This window comes from Hyla sarda, chromosome 3, assembly GCF_029499605.1.
Source record: "Hyla sarda isolate aHylSar1 chromosome 3, aHylSar1.hap1, whole genome shotgun sequence".
Lineage (NCBI taxonomy): Eukaryota > Metazoa > Chordata > Amphibia > Anura > Hylidae > Hyla > Hyla sarda.
In genome coordinates, this window is record NC_079191.1 from 357,764,499 (window position 1) to 357,781,398 (window position 16,900).

At 46.3% G+C, this 16,900-nt stretch overlaps 1 protein-coding gene across 3 annotated transcripts in view; it reads left to right on the forward strand.

Annotated features, from left to right (window-relative positions):
- CFAP61 (cilia and flagella associated protein 61) overlaps positions 1 to 16,900 on the forward strand; it is a 337,213-nt gene that overhangs the window by 88,201 nt on the left and 232,112 nt on the right. The window lies entirely within an intron of this gene.

Here is a 16,900-nt window from a genome sequence, read left to right on the forward strand (position 1 = left end):
TGCAGTCAAGTCCTAGGTGTGTGTCTGGAGTCCAGAGGAGGCCTAAAATCTGTCAAGCAGCCACAAGTCTACAAGTCCACTACCCCAGGTCTCAGTCAGAGCTGGTAAGCTACAAATGGGGTATAGACAGTCAAGTCACAGTAAGCCTGTCTTCAGTCAATATGGCCTGCATAACAATTGTCCCAGTCCACTACAAGTCCCAGCAAGCTATCGTTCCATAACTTGGCGTCGCAGTCATTATTGCCCCCGTGCCTAGCCCAGGATCCAGCAATACACCTTATGGTGGTATTGAGGATAAACCATGCCTTGGCGTCACAAATACAAGGGGTTAATGCCATCTGCTCCTAGGGTAATTCCATCTGCCCAGCATCACACCCTCCACCACACCATTTTTACCAAAATTTTAGGGGGTGTTGGTAGCAGTGGTTATGTGAGGGCACAGGCTCTGGATGGCCCAGACAGACCACCAGTAGAGAGGATTGTGTTATCTGCTGACAAGCACAATCACCTCCCACAGTTTTACTTGTCCACCATCCAGACACAGATGGCACCTTTATTACACAAACTGGGGAAGATTTATCAAAACCTGTCCAGAGGAAAAGTTGCCCAGTTGCCCATAGCAACCAATCAGTTTGCTTATTTCATTTTTAACAAGGCCTCTGCAAAATGAAAGAAGCAATCTAATTGGTTGCTATGGGCAACTGAAAAAAAACTAACTACGGAAAAGAAATATCGGGTCCTTCAACCACTGATACGTATACCCTTGGAGATAAATTATAATATATCAATCAACTTAAATCTACCAATGAGGCCACAGATGTATACACAAGTAAGCTAAAATGTTCATTTTTTATTAGAGATTATAATAGAAAGACATTGCCTCACAGTAAAGTGCTCAGAAAAATTGCATCATATATATATTACAGAATGAAAGACAAATGAACCAGGGTGGGGTATAGGATACAGGTGATTAACCTGATCTAACCGACCCTGCCTAGTCTAACCCCTTGCCCTGACTGGAATAAGTGTGGACAGGGACAAGGGATATAAATGATGTACAGAACCAAGAATACCAAACATAGAAAAATAGACAATAAAATGACACAATATGTCTAAACTCTTACTCCTTATAACCTACGCGTTTCACCCTAACTTGTAATTTGGGGTTCATCAGGGCTCGGAGGAGCAGTCAACATACCTTTGTATATATTAATTAATAAACAAAACACCACATATATAATTGTAAAAATACAAAAGATAGTGAGGCACATATAATAGATAAATCACAAGTAATAGCTGCACGATGATGCTGAGTCAAGAATAGATACTGCAGATAAATTAGATGAATTCATCCACATAGGCCACAAATGTAGAAATGAGAATCCTTGATTTTGCTTTCAATAGATGTATCAGTACATCCCTTGCCCAAATAGAAACTGTAAAAACGGAACAATAACAAAGGCCCGTCAGTATCTTATAGTAATCATGATGGAAAAGACATGGCTAAAGTATACAAAGCAACATATATATATGTGCAGGTCGTACCTTCTCATATAGTTGTATGTACTCAAAATCGCTGAGTGAAGTACTATTAGGATACACAACCCTCAATTACCGGTACTACTGGAGCCTAAAGAATAAACACATAGGCACACCCACGTAAAGATACCAAAAATCTTTTTATTAGATGAGACAAATATATATATATAGCAACCTTACCCTGGTTCAAATAGTCCACGGGTACCAAATGGGGTTACTAGCTGATATAGGTCAGACGTATCACAAAACACTATAGACTCTGTAACAACAATAAGTATAGATATCCACTTAGGTCTATAGCATAAGATAGAGTTAACATAGTCAACAATGTGCCAGCTAAATATATTATCTGGACGGCCAAAAAATATTACCCCCAACAATATAAAATGCCAGAAACCAAACAATATCCAGATAAAAGATTAATGGTGTATACGGCCCTAGAAGTCGCTAAGTGAAGATTTACGTAATATGCCATGTAGGAAGACTGTATGGGCATCCATTCATAGTATAACATGCTTACCCTATTGATAATCACGCAAAAGGTGACAGATAAATGGCAGTTCCGCTTCCCTAATATGGAAAATCCCGGGAGATGATACACTCTGTGGAATAATATCCGGGAGGGGGAGTAATCAAAAAGTGCATAACCAGTGTAACATATGAAAAGATGTAAAAGTAAAATTTCACTCACCCCAATCTCTGGTGTCCATTGTATGGACTCAGCGTGCGGCGTACTAGCCAAATGCCGCCCATCGATTTAAATAGCACTCGGGCCGGAAGCGGAAGATGCACTGAGTAAATTACCACGCATGTTCCATAGTGTTGGAACGCAAATGCGCCTCACCAGATATATAACGAGAACGGAAGCGAGGCTTAGATCCAATGCGTGTCATTCCGCGCATGCGCCATTGGGTACACCCGAATCAAGCCACAAATGCGCCTAACCAGGTATATAACAAGAACGGAAGCGAGGCTTAGATCCAATGCGTGTCATTCCGCGCATGCGCCATTAGATACACCCGAATCAAGCCACAATAGAGAATTTATTCAAAAAACTACTATAATGCACTAAATTAGTTAATGCACTGATATTAGAACGTAATATGCCTCACCAAGTATATAACCTGAGGCTTGATATTCGTGTGTCATCCGCGCATGCGCCATAAAGTGGGTGCGGATCCAAATCAAAGGGGAGAAGGGACGTATTCAAGGCTAAAATATAGATTACAATTGACTATATTGATCCCAGACCTAAAATCGGGCCCATGTGGAAATATTGATAGATACTAATAAGATAAAATACAAGTTACGCAGATTGAGTTGCTGGCAACATGATGGCAGAGGGTGCTGTCACAGATAAGTAAAGCACATAAATCCTTCAAAGGAGGGCAAAGAAGTTTTCTTTATTATCCTAGATAGTCCCAGGTGAAGACAAAAAGACTAAATGTCCTAACTAATTTAGTGCATTATAGTAGTTTTTTGAATAAATTCTCTATTGTGGCTTGATTCGGGTGTATCTAATGGCGCATGCGCGGAATGACACGCATTGGATCTAAGCCTCGCTTCCGTTCTTGTTATATACCTGGTTAGGCGCATTTGTGGCTTGATTCGGGTGTACCCAATGGCGCATGCGCGGAATGACACGCATTGGATCTAAGCCTCGCTTCCGTTCTCGTTATATATCTGGTGAGGCGCATTTGCGTTCCAACACTATGGAACATGCGTGGTAATTTACTCAGTGCATCTTCCGCTTCCGGCCCGAGTGCTATTTAAATCGATGGGCGGCATTTGGCTAGTACGCCGCACGCTGAGTCCATACAATGGACACCAGAGATTGGGGTGAGTGAAATTTTACTTTTACATCTTTTCATATGTTACACTGGTTATGCACTTTTTGATTACTCCCCCTCCCGGATATTATTCCACAGAGTGTATCATCTCCCGGGATTTTCCATATTAGGGAAGCGGAACTGCCATTTATCTGTCACCTTTTGCGTGATTATCAATAGGGTAAGCATGTTATACTATGAATGGATGCCCATACAGTCTTCCTACATGGCATATTACGTAAATCTTCACTTAGCGACTTCTAGGGCCGTATACACCATTAATCTTTTATCTGGATATTGTTTGGTTTCTGGCATTTTATATTGTTGGGGGTAATATTTTTTTGCCGTCCAGATAATATATTTAGCTGGCACATTGTTGACTATGTTAACTCTATCTTATGCTATAGACCTAAGTGGATATCTATACTTATTGTTGTTACAGAGTCTATAGTGTTTTGTGATACGTCTGACCTATATCAGCTAGTAACCCCATTTGGTACCCGTGGACTATTTGAACCAGGGTAAGGTTGCTATATATATATATTTGTCTCATCTAATAAAAAGATTTTTGGTATCTTTACGTGGGTGTGCCTATGTGTTTATTCTTTAGGCTCCAGTAGTACCGGTAATTGAGGGTTGTGTATCCTAATAGTACTTCACTCAGCGATTTTGAGTACATACAACTATATGAGAAGGTACGACCTGCACATATATATATGTTGCTTTGTATACTTTAGCCATGTCTTTTCCATCATGATTACTATAAGATACTGACGGGCCTTTGTTATTGTTCCGTTTTTACAGTTTCTATTTGGGCAAGGGATGTACTGATACATCTATTGAAAGCAAAATCAAGGATTCTCATTTCTACATTTGTGGCCTATGTGGATGAATTCATCTAATTTATCTGCAGTATCTATTCTTGACTCAGCATCATCGTGCAGCTATTACTTGTGATTTATCTATTATATGTGCCTCACTATCTTTTGTATTTTTACAATTATATATGTGGTGTTTTGTTTATTAATTAATATATACAAAGGTATGTTGACTGCTCCTCCGAGCCCTGATGAACCCCAAATTACAAGTTAGGGTGAAACGCGTAGGTTATAAGGAGTAAGAGTTTAGACATATTGTGTCATTTTATTGTCTATTTTTCTATGTTTGGTATTCTTGGTTCTGTACATCATTTATATCCCTTGTCCCTGTCCACACTTATTCCAGTCAGGGCAAGGGGTTAGACTAGGCAGGGTCGGTTAGATCAGGTTAATCACCTGTATCCTATACCCCACCCTGGTTCATTTGTCTTTCATTCTGTAATATATATATGATGCAATTTTTCTGAGCACTTTACTGTGAGGCAATGTCTTTCTATTATAATCTCTAATAAAAAATGAACATTTTAGCTTACTTGTGTATACATCTGTGGCCTCATTGGTAGATTTAAGTTGATTGATATGCTATGGGCAACTGGACAACTTTTCCTCTGGACAGGTTTTGATAAATCTCCCCCACTGTCTCTCCTCACAATTTTCAGACACTGAGCAGAAGGTAATTTGGTGTCACAGAACCCATTATGTGTCTTTCTATTGAAAGCCACTGTCATCTGGACTGTTATAGACTGGAACCATATTGTCTTAAAGGGGTACTCCGCCCCTAGACATCTTATCCCCTATCCAAGGATAGGGGATAAGATGTCTGATCGAAGGGGTCCCGCTGCTGGGGACCCCTGCGATCTTTCCTGCAGCCCCCCGAGTCATCTCTCTGGAGACAAGCTAAATCATCCGTGGCTGATGACAGTGGCCGGCGGTTTGTGATGGCATGGCCCCACCCATCATGACGTCACGCCCTGCCCCCTTAATGCAAGTCTATGGGAGGGGCATGGCAACAGTCACTCTCCCTCCCATAGACTTGCATTATGGGTGCGGGACGTGACATCATGAGGGGGCGGAGCCATGACGTCACAAACCTCTGGTCCCTGTATCGTGAGTCATCAGCCACGGAGGAAACGTAGCTCTGGAGAGCTGATGACTCTGGTGTGCTGCAGAAGAGATCGCAGGGGTCCCTTGCGATCAGACATCTTATCCCCTATATATCCCCTATAGTTAAATACAGGTACTGTTTGGGATCAAACAATGGTTAGGTTGGAAGTTGGAGGCCTTGTGGTGAGTGTTTCAATCCTGTTTTTGCTGTGCAGTGTACCAACTGCTGGTGTAATGATCTTGGGAGCCATTGTGTACAACAGTTGTTCACCCCTAGTAGTGATGTAAGGGACACTAACAGCTCAACAATATGTGCAGGAAATCCTGTGGCCACGTATCGCCTCTCATGGCTTTTAACTGGAATTCATTGATGCTCACCCACACACATCAATGGTTTTCCAGGAATGTCTCCACCAGACTGTAAGACTTCTTTTGGCCTGCCCAGTTGTCAAATTTATCGGCGATTGAGCACTTATGGTAAGCTAGCTTCAGCAGCCCACATGTGTACAGGATCTATAGGCCCAGCTGCAACATCTGGGGGCAATTGTGCTGAAGGATGCCATATGGAACTTGTATGCTTCCATGGCCAACCGTATCTCATCTTGTATCCAGGCAATATAGAGGTCACTCAACAGGGTACTAGAGACTTGTGGAGTAATAAATTGAAATTACAGGTGGCTCCAATTTGTGTGAATGTTATCAGAAGAACTTTCAAAGGGGTACTCCGCTGCTCAGCATTTGAAACAATCAGTTCCGAAGGCTGGAATCGGCATTGGGAGCTCGTGACGTCATAGTACCACCCCCTCATGATATCATGCCCTGCCCCCCAAATGCAAGTCTATGGTAAGGGGCACGACGGCTGTCACGCCCCCTCCCATAGACATGCATTGAGGGGGCAGGGTGTGACGTCATGAGGGATTGGGGCTATGATGTCACGAGTTCCCGGCATCGGCTCCAGCGTTCGGAACAGTTTGTTCCAAATGCTGAGCAGCGGAGTACCTCTTTAACCCCTTAAGGACTCAGCCCATTTGGACCTTAAGAACTCAGACAATTTTATTTTTACGCTTTCGTTTTTTCCTCCTCCCCTTCAAAAAATCATAACTCTTTTATATTTTCATCCACAGACTAGTAGGAGGGCTTGTTTTTTGCGCGACCAGTTGTCCGTTGTAATGCCATCACTCACTTTACCATAAAATGTACGGCGCAACCAAAAAAATACTATTTGTGTGGGGAAATTAAAAAGAAAACCGGAATTTTGCAAATTTTGGAAGGTTTTGTTTTCACGCCGTACAATTTATGGTAAAAATGACATTTGTTTTTTATTCTCTGGGTCAATCCGATTAAAATGATACCCATGATTATACAAATTAGTACGTTTAAAATCCCCTATTTTGAAGACCTATAACTTTTTCATTTTTCCGTATAAGCGGTGGTATGAGGGCTCATTTTTTGCGCCGTGAACTGTACTTTTTATTAATACCATATTTGCTTATACAAAACTTTTATTAAATTTGTAATTCATTTTTTTTGGAATAAAATGTTATAAAAAAGCAGCTATTTTGGACTTTTTTTTTTTACGTTGACGCCGTTCACCGTACGGGATCATTTACATTTTATTTTAATTTTAGGGATATTTACGCACGCGACAATATCAAATATGTATATAAAATAATTTTTTTACACTTTTTGGGGATAAAATAGGGAAAATGGGACAATTTACGTTTTTATTGGGGGAGGGGGTTTTTCACATTTTTTTTACTTTATTTTTTTACTTTTTTAACTTTTATTTTTACACTCTTATAGTCCCCATAGGGGACTATTTATAGCAACCATTCGATTGCTAATCCTGTTCAGTGCTATCGGTCATCTTCTGCTCTGGTCTGCGGGAAGGCAGATCAGAGCAGAAAAATCCCGGAAGACAGCGGAGGCAGGTGAGGGGACCTCTGTCTGCCGTGCAGGATGATCGTATCGCCGCGGCAGCGCTGGGGGCGATCCGATCATCCTGTTAAGTGATCGCGTTGCTGCAGATGCCGTGATCTGTATTGATCACGGCATCTGAGGGGTTAATGGCAGACATCTGCGGGATCGCGGGTGTCCGCCATTACCGGCGGGTCCCTGGCTGCGATCCACAGCCGGGACCTGCCGCGCATGATGCCGGCATCGCTCCAATGCCCGCAGTTATGCTCAAGACATAAATGTACGTCCTGGTGCCTTAAGTACCACATCACCAGGACGTACATTTACGTCCTGCTTCGTTAAGGGGTTAAAGATTTTAATCTAGTACCTAACAGCAGTCAAGGTACTGTTGGCTATCATATGGAGGTGTGTGCAATCCTGAGACCATCACTGACCCCCCACCAAAACGGTCTTGCTGGAAGATGTTCTAAAGGGGAGAAAAGGGAGAGCGCTATTTGGTGTGATAAAAGAGAGATAATCAGTATAAAAGTGAAATAAGACAGCAGCTCACCAGATGTGGTTGTGTAACGTCATACACAACAATGGTAAGCACATAAAGAGGTAGTGTATCCGCAGCCCTCCGGCTAGGCAAGGTGTTCAATTGGTCTGACTTCAAAGAGAACGCCGACTCCACGTGGCACAGGATACAAAAGGAATGGAGATCAGATAAAATCGAGGTAATTTATTTCCCAAGATTCAACGCGTTTCGCTGCGGGAAAGCAGCTTCATCAGGCAGTGCTGGAAATTGTTGCAAGCAGCATAAGGTTTACCATGGTGTCTCCAGCTTCTTTTACAAGTCACATGTGCTCTCTTATCTCTGAAGAGAGCGGGGTGCCAATGGCAGACCTGAATAATATGATATCTGGTGAACGCCAGACAAACTGCATGTCACGATTCGGCTGGCAGGAGGTGGATCCTCTGTGCCAGAGAGGGATTGGCGTGGACCGTGCTAGTGGACCAGTTCTAAGTTACTACTGGTTTTCACCAGAGCCCGCCGCAAAGCGGGATGGTCTTGCAGCGGCGGTAGTAACCAGGTCGTATCCACTAGCAACGGCTCAACCTCTCTGACTGCTGAAGATAGGCGCGGTACAAGGGAGTAGACAAGAGCAAGGTCGGACGTAGCAGAAGGTCGGGGCAGGCAGCAAGGATCGTAGTCAGGGGCAACGGCAGGAGGTCTGGAACACAGGCTAGGAACACACAAGGGAACTCTTTCACTGGCACGATGGCAACAAGATCCGGCAAGGAAGGGAAGGGGAAGTGAGGTTAAATAGGGAAGTGCACAGGTGAATGACTGATTAGACCCACTGCGCCAATCAGCGGCGCAGTGGCCCTTTAAATCGCAGAGACCCGGCGCGCGCGCGCCCTAGGGAGCGGGGCCGCGCGCGCCGGGACAGGACCGACGGAGAGCGAGTCAGGTACGGGAGCCGGGGTGCGCATCGCGAGCGGGCGCCACCCGCATCGCGAATCGCATCCCGGCTGGGGGCGGTATCGCAGCGCACCCGGTCAGTAGATCTGACCGGGGCGCTGCAGTAGCGAGGATGTTGCGAGCGCTCCGGGGAGGAGCGGGGACCCGGAGCGCTCGGCGTAACAGTACCCCCCCCCCTTGGGTCTCCCCCTCTTCTTGGAGCCTGGGAACCTGAGGAGCAGACTTTTGTCTAGGATGTTGTCCTCAGGTTCCCAGGATCTCTCTTCAGGTCCACAGCCCTCCCAATCAACCAAAAAGAACCTTTTTCCCCTGACCGTCTTGGAGGCCAGTATTTCCTTCACTGAGAAGACGTCAGAAGAACCGGAAACAGGAGTGGGAGAAACAAGCTTGGGAGAGAAACGGTTGATGATGAGTGGTTTAAGAAGAGAGACATGAAAGGCATTAGGAATACGAAGAGAAGGAGGAAGAAGAAGTTTGTAAGAGACAGGATTAATTTGGCACAAGACTTTGAAAGGACCAAGATAGCGTGGTCCCAGTTTGTAACTGGGGACACGAAAGCAGACATATTTAGCGGAGAGCCATACCTTGTCTCCGGGAGCAAAAATGGGGGGAGCTCTTCTTTTCTTATCGGCAAACTTTTTCATGCGAGATGAAGCCTGTAAAAGAGAATTTTGGGTCTCTTTCCATATGGTGGAAAGATCACGAGTCACTTCATCTACAGCGGGCAAACCAGAGGACAAGGGAATAGGGAGGGGGGGAAGAGGGTGACGGCCGTACACCACGAAAAATGGGGATTTAGCAGAAGATTCAGAGACTCTAAAGTTGTACGAGAATTCGGCCCAAGGTAGAAGATCTGCCCAGTCATCCTGGCGGGAGGAAACAAAATGCCGTAAATAGTCACCCAGGACCTGGTTAATTCTTTCTACTTGCCCATTGGATTGAGGATGATAAGCAGAAGAGAAGTTTAATTTAATCTTGAGTTGTTTACAGAGAGCCCTCCAGAATTTAGACACGAATTGGACACCTCTATCCGAGACAATCTGCGTGGGCAAACCGTGAAGACGAAAAATGTGTACAAAAAATTGTTTTGCCAACTGAGGCGCTGAAGGAAGACCAGGAAGAGGAATAAAATGTGCCATCTTGGAAAATCGATCAACGACCACCCAAACAACAGTGTTGCCACGGGATGGGGGTAGGTCTGTAATAAAGTCCATACCAATCAGAGACCAAGGCTGTTCGGGGACAGGCAGAGGGTGAAGGAGACCAGCAGGCTTCTGGCGAGGAGTCTTATCCCGGGCACAGACAGTACAGGCCCGCACAAAATCCACAACATCTGTTTCCAGAGTCGGCCACCAATAGAAACGAGAGATGAGTTGCAAGGACTTTTTGATGCCCGCATGGCCTGCGAGGTGGGAGGAGTGACCCCATTTGAGAATCCCGAGACGCTGGCGTGGAGAAACAAAGGTCTTCCCTGGAGGAGTTTGCCTGATGGAGGCTGGAGAAGAGGAGATCAGACAGTCAGGAGGAATGATGTGTTGCGGAGAGACCTCTACTTCCGAGGCATCCGAGGAACGAGAGAGAGCATCGGCCCTAATGTTCTTGTCGGCAGGGCGAAAATGAATTTCAAAGTTAAAACGGGCAAAGAACAACGACCACCTGGCCTGGCGAGGATTCAGCCGTTGGGCAGACTGGAGATAGGAGAGATTCTTGTGATCGGTGAAAATGATAACTGGAAATTTTGATCCCTCCAGCAGATGCCTCCATTCCTCAAGTGCCAATTTAATGGCCAGTAGTTCTCGATCCCCGATGGAGTAGTTCCTCTCCGCCGGAGAGAAGGTCCTAGAAAAAAAACCACAAGTAACAGCATGCCCGGAAGAATTTTTTTGTAGAAGGACCGCTCCAGCTCCCACTGAGGAGGCATCAACCTCCAATAGGAAGGGTTTAGATGGGTCAGGTCTGGAGAGCACGGGAGCAGAAGAAAAGGCAGACTTGAGCCGTTTAAATGCGTCTTCCGCTTGAGGAGACCAGGACTTAGGATTGGCATTCTTCTTGGTTAAAGCCACGATAGGAGCCACAATAGTGGAAAAATGTGGAATAAATTGTCTGTAATAATTGGCGAACCCCAAAAAACGTTGGATAGCACGGAGTCCGGAGGGGCGTGGCCAATCTAAGACGGCAGAGAGTTTATCTGGGTCCATTTGTAGTCCCTGGCCAGAGACCAAGTATCCTAGGAAAGGAAGAGATTGACATTCAAACAGACATTTCTCCATTTTGGCATAAAGTTGATTGTCTCGAAGTCTCTGAAGAACCATGCGGACATGCTGGCGATGTTCTTCTAAGTTGGCAGAAAAAATCAGAATATCATCCAGATACACAACAACACAGGAATATAAGAGATCACGAAAAATGTCATTAACAAAGTCTTGGAAGACGGCAGGGGCGTTGCACAGGCCAAAGGGCATGACCAGATACTCAAAGTGTCCATCTCTGGTGTTAAATGCAGTTTTCCATTCGTCCCCCTCCCTGATGCGGATGAGATTATATGCACCTCTTAAGTCCAGTTTGGTAAAGATGTGGGCACCTTGAAGGCGATCAAAGAGTTCAGAGATAAGAGGTAGGGGGTAGCGGTTCTTTACCGTGATTTTATTAAGTCCGCGGTAATCAATGCAAGGACGTAGGGAGCCATCTTTTTTGGACACAAAGAAAAATCCAGCTCCAGCAGGAGAGGAGGATTTGCGGATAAACCCCTTTTTTAAATTTTCCTGGATGTATTCAGACATAGCAAGAGTCTCTGGGGCGGACAGAGGGTAAATTCTGCCCCGGGGTGGAGTAGTGCCCAGGAGGAGGTCAATAGGACAGTCAAAAGGCCTGTGAGGGGGTAAAGTCTCAGCTTGCTTTTTGCAAAATACGTCAGCATAGTCCATATAAGCCTTAGGGAGACCGGTTACAGGAGGAACCACAGGGTCACGGCAGGGAGTACTGGGAACCGGTTTAAGACAGTCCTTGAAACAAGAAGTACCCCAGCTCTTGATCTCTCCTGTGGACCAATCAAGGGTTGGGGAATGGCGTTGAAGCCACGGTAGTCCAAGGAGAATTTCGGAAGTGCAATTGGAGAGGACCAAAAACTCAATTTTTTCGTGATGAGGTCCGATGCACATTAGGAGGGGTTCCGTGCGGTAACGCACGGCACAGTCCAATCTTTCATTGTTAACACAATTGATGTAGAGGGGTCTGGCGAGACTGGTCACAGGGATGTTGAACCTGTTGATGAGAGAGGCCAAAATAAAATTTCCTGCAGATCCGGGCACAGTAAGGCGTGGAGAAGCAGAGTTGACATCAAGAACTGTGTCACCTTTGTGCGGAGTCAGCGTACGTCTTTCCAGGCGGGGAGGACGGATAGGACAATCCTTCAGGAAGTGTTCGGTACCGGCACAGTACAGGCAAAGATTCTCCATGCGGCGTCGTGTCCTCTCTTGAGGTGTCAAGCGAGACCGGTCAACTTGCATAGCCTCCACGGCGGGAGGCACAGGAACGGATTGCAGAGGACCAGAGGAGAGAGGAGCCGGGGAGAAAAAACGCCTCGTGCGAACAAAGTCCATATCCTGGCGGAGCTCCTGACGCCTTTCGGAAAAACGCATGTCAATGCGAGTGGCAAGATGAATGAGTTCGTGTAGGTTAGCAGGAATTTCTCGTGCGGCCAGAACATCTTTAATGTTGCTGGATAGGCCTTTTTTAAAGGTCGCGCAGAGGGCCTCATTATTCCAGGATAATTCGGAAGCAAGAGTACGGAATTGGATGGCGTACTCGCCAACGGAAGAATTACCCTGGACCAGGTTCAGCAGGGCAGTCTCAGCAGAAGAGGCTCGGGCAGGTTCCTCAAAGACAGTTCGAATTTCCGAGAAGAAGGAGTGTACAGAGGCAGTGACGGGGTCATTGCGGTCCCAGAGCGGTGTGGCCCATGACAGAGCCTTCCCAGACAGAAGGCTGACTACGAAAGCCACCTTAGACCTTTCAGTAGGAAACTGGTCCGACATCATCTCCAAGTGCAGGGAACATTGTGAAAGAAAGCCACGGCAAAACTTAGAGTCCCCATCAAATTTATCCGGCAAAGAAAGTCGTAGGCCGGAAGCGGCCACTCGCTGCGGAGGAGGTGCAGGAGCTGGCGGAGGAGATGATTGCTGAAGCTGTGGTAGTAACTGCTGTAGCATCACGGTCAGTTGAGACAGCTGGTGGCCTTGTTGCGCTATCTGTTGCGACTGCTGGGCGACCACCGTGGTGAGGTCGGCGACAACTGGCAGTGGAACTTCAGCGGGATCCATGGCCGGATCTACTGTCACGATTCGGCTGGCAGGAGATGGATCCTCTGTGCCAGAGAGGGATTGGCGTGGACCGTGCTAGTGGACCGGTTCTAAGTTACTACTGGTTTTCACCAGAGCCCGCCGCAAAGCGGGATGGTCTTGCAGCGGCGGTAGTAACCAGGTCGTATCCACTAGCAACGGCTCAACCTCTCTGACTGCTGAAGATAGGCGCGGTACAAGGGAGTAGACAAGAGCAAGGTCGGACGTAGCAGAAGGTCGGGGCAGGCAGCAAGGATCGTAGTCAGGGGCAACGGCAGGAGGTCTGGAACACAGGCTAGGAACACACAAGGGAACGCTTTCACTGGCACGATGGCAACAAGATCCGGCAAGGAAGGGAAGGGGAAGTGAGGTTAAATAGGGAAGTGCACAGGTGAATGACTGATTAGACCCACTGCGCCAATCAGCGGCGCAGTGGCCCTTTAAATCGCAGAGACCCGGCGCGCGCGCCGGGACAGGACCGACGGAGAGCGAGTCAGGTACGGGAGCCGGGGTGCGCATCGCGAGCGGGCGCCACCCGCATCGCGAATCGCATCCCGGCTGGGGGCGGTATCGCAGCGCACCCGGTCAGTAGATCTGACCGGGGCGCTGCAGTAGCGAGGATGTTGCGAGCGCTCCGGGGAGGAGCGGGGACCCGGAGCGCTCGGCGTAACACTGCACAGAACTGAGCTGTGAGCACAGGTTTCACTAGAGGACATCGGGCCTTTTTGCCACCTCCATGGAATCTGTTTCTAACAGTTTGATTAGAAATATGCACACAAGACTCTAGCAAAGTGCAAAACTAGGGCAAAATGCGTCAGGAAGGCTAAGGAGAGAGTAAATGTGTTTTTTTTTTGCTGTTGTCTCTCCAGTGTACCTGTTGTCACTTTCATTTACACCAAAGTAGGTGAAACTGATTCACAATCACTTATGCTTCCTAGTGCCAGTTCCCACAGCTACAGCTAGCAATTGCTATCCAGATTTTTGTTGTGTGGCACCTGGTCTTACCACTTTGAACAGTGGCAAGTCCACCTGCCAGCTGACAATTATCAGGATCGCAAGCGCTTGCAGTGGCCAGTAGCATTGCATGTAAGATCGCCCCAACTGGACAGATTGATATCCCTGAAGTTTGTTTACTCCATGTTATACTGTGATGCTCAAAGGGAATCTTTCAGCTCTATTTACTGCTCAGAGCTGCAGATACTGTTGGATAGCTATTAGGGCATACAAGCAAATGGTAGTTTCCAAACTTATAAAATCACCATCTTATTTCTCAGCCAGGTGTTAAGGAGGCAGAACCATGCCGCTCAAGTGCCACAGTCTGGCACGTCTCCTTGCTCAAACTCGCCTCCTAGCCCCTCCATGACTGATATACAGAGCCCTATACATTAATGCATCAAACGACTGGGAGGTTAGGGCAAGAGAGGCGGCATGTCTGGCTGTGGCCCTTGAGTAACGCATATAATATATATACAGGGTGGGCCATTTATAAGGATACACCTTAATAAAATGGGAATGGTTGGTGATATTAACTTCCTGTTTGTGGCACATTAGTATATGTGAGGGGGAAAACTTTTCAAGATGGGTGGGGACCATGGTGGCCATTTTGAATCCAAATTTTGTTTTTTCAATAGGAAGAGGGTCATGTGACACATCAGACTTATTGAGAATTTCACAAGAAAAACAATGATTTGCTTGGTTTTAAAGTAACTTTATTCTTTCATGAGTTATTTACAAGTTTCTGACCACTTATAAAGTGTGTTCAATGTGCTGCCCATTGTGTTGGATTGTCAATGCAACCCTCTTCTCCCACGCTGCACACACTGATAGCAACACCGCAGGAGAAATGCCAGCACAGGCTTCCAGTATCCGTATACACTGCTGTATACTACTATATACACCGCAGGAGAAATGCTAGCACAGGCTTCAAGTATCCGTATACACTGCTATTTACTACTATATACACCGCAGGAGAAATGCTAGCACAGGCTTCCAGTATCCGTATACACTGCTATATACTACTATATACACCGCAGGAGAAATGCTAGCACAGGCTTCCAGTATCCGTAGTTTCAGGTGCTGCAGAATGGGCAAAACAAAAATTAGAACAGGACCCTCAGTTTACGCAGAAGATTTTGTTCAGTGATGAGGCAAACTTATGTGAATGGTGAAGTTAACAAACAAAACCACCGCTATTGGTCTAACACTAACCCACATTGGATAGATCCCTCCAAGACTGTTGGAACACAAAAATTGATGGTATGGTGTGGTATATGGGGTACAAAGATAGTCGGGCCATTCTTCATCAATGGAAACCTCAAGGCCACTGGATATGTGAAATTGCTACATGATGATGTGTTTCCCTCTTTATGCACTGAAGCTGGCACGTTCCCTGAGTTTTTCCAGCAAGATGGTTCACCACCACATTGTGGGTGTCAGGTCCGAGCATTCCTAGATGAACAGTTTCCTGGAAAGTGGATTGTTCGTCGTGGGCCAGCTGAATGGCCCCCAAGGTCTCCCGATCTGACCCCCTTAGACTTTTATCTTTGGGGTCATCTGAAGGCAATTGTCTATGCTATGCTGTGGAAAGTGGATTGGTCGTCGTGGGCCAGTTGAATAGCCCCCAAGGTCTCCTGATCTGACCCCCTTAGACTTTTATCTTTGGGGTCATCTGAAGGCAATTGTCTATGCTGTGAAGATACGAGATGCGCAGCACCTGAAACTACGGATATGTAGTATATATACAGTATTTTTATATATATAATATCTACAAAACTACTAACCTGGTGTTTCTATACTTTAGTTACAGTATGTTAGTCTAAAAATGTCAACTGACCATTGAGCACCTAACATGTCTTGAATGGGTATTCCCGGAATTATTATTATTTTTTTTAACTAGGTTCTATATAGAAAAATAACATATAATTACCTTCCTTCTGTTCTTACAGAGCTCCTGGTCCTGCTGCACAGTACTTCCAAGGTTTGAGTTGGCACATGGTATTGCCTGCTCAGCCAGCAGCTGTTTTCAAACCTCAGTCTTTGATTGAATACTTTTTTAAAGGACATCTGCAGCGCTCATACATAAAAAAAAATCTGATAGCTCTTTCAAAGACCTTTCCAACGATACCTCATTTGTCAAATTTGGCCCAGCCACTCTCTTGTAATTGCCACCTGTAGCAGTAAGCAGCCATGTCATAAAGACTACATTTCCCATGACTCCCTGCGCCAGCTTCCTGTTAGCTGCTGCTCTCTCCCCCTCCTCTCCCCCCGAGGAAATTCTAATAAATTATAATAAAGTGACGCCCACAGCTCCTTCCCTTGTGGTTATCTCCTCCGATCCTACCCCTCCTACCCTCACCACATGTACTGATAGGCTGCGGCCCCTTGTGCTGGGCGGTATACCGGTATAAACCGGATACCGTTTTTTTTTCCCCACGGTATGGATTTTTGCCCATACCGCTGTACCGGTCGGGCCCCTCCCTCACCCTCCGGATGAATTGTAGAGCCCAGCGCAGCGCCCTCACTTGTCCCGGTGTGCTTCTGTGGCCCGATAGAAGCTAATCAATTTACTGCATCCCCCCGTTGCGCCTGTCAGTCAGTGTCCCCGCGAGCACGATCAATCCCCACCGCTAGCGGGATCTATGTGCCCACTAGCGGTGTCACGAGAGTGCCTCCCACGAGCGCGATCGCTACCATCACCGCTAGCGGGGTCCCTGTGCCCACTGGCGGTGTCACAAGAATGCCGAGCACGGCTCTGTTCCCCGTCCCTGTCAGCTCTCAGTGTACGGGAACAGATTTAAAAGCCTCACGCGTGGCTAACGTAGTACTGCGCAG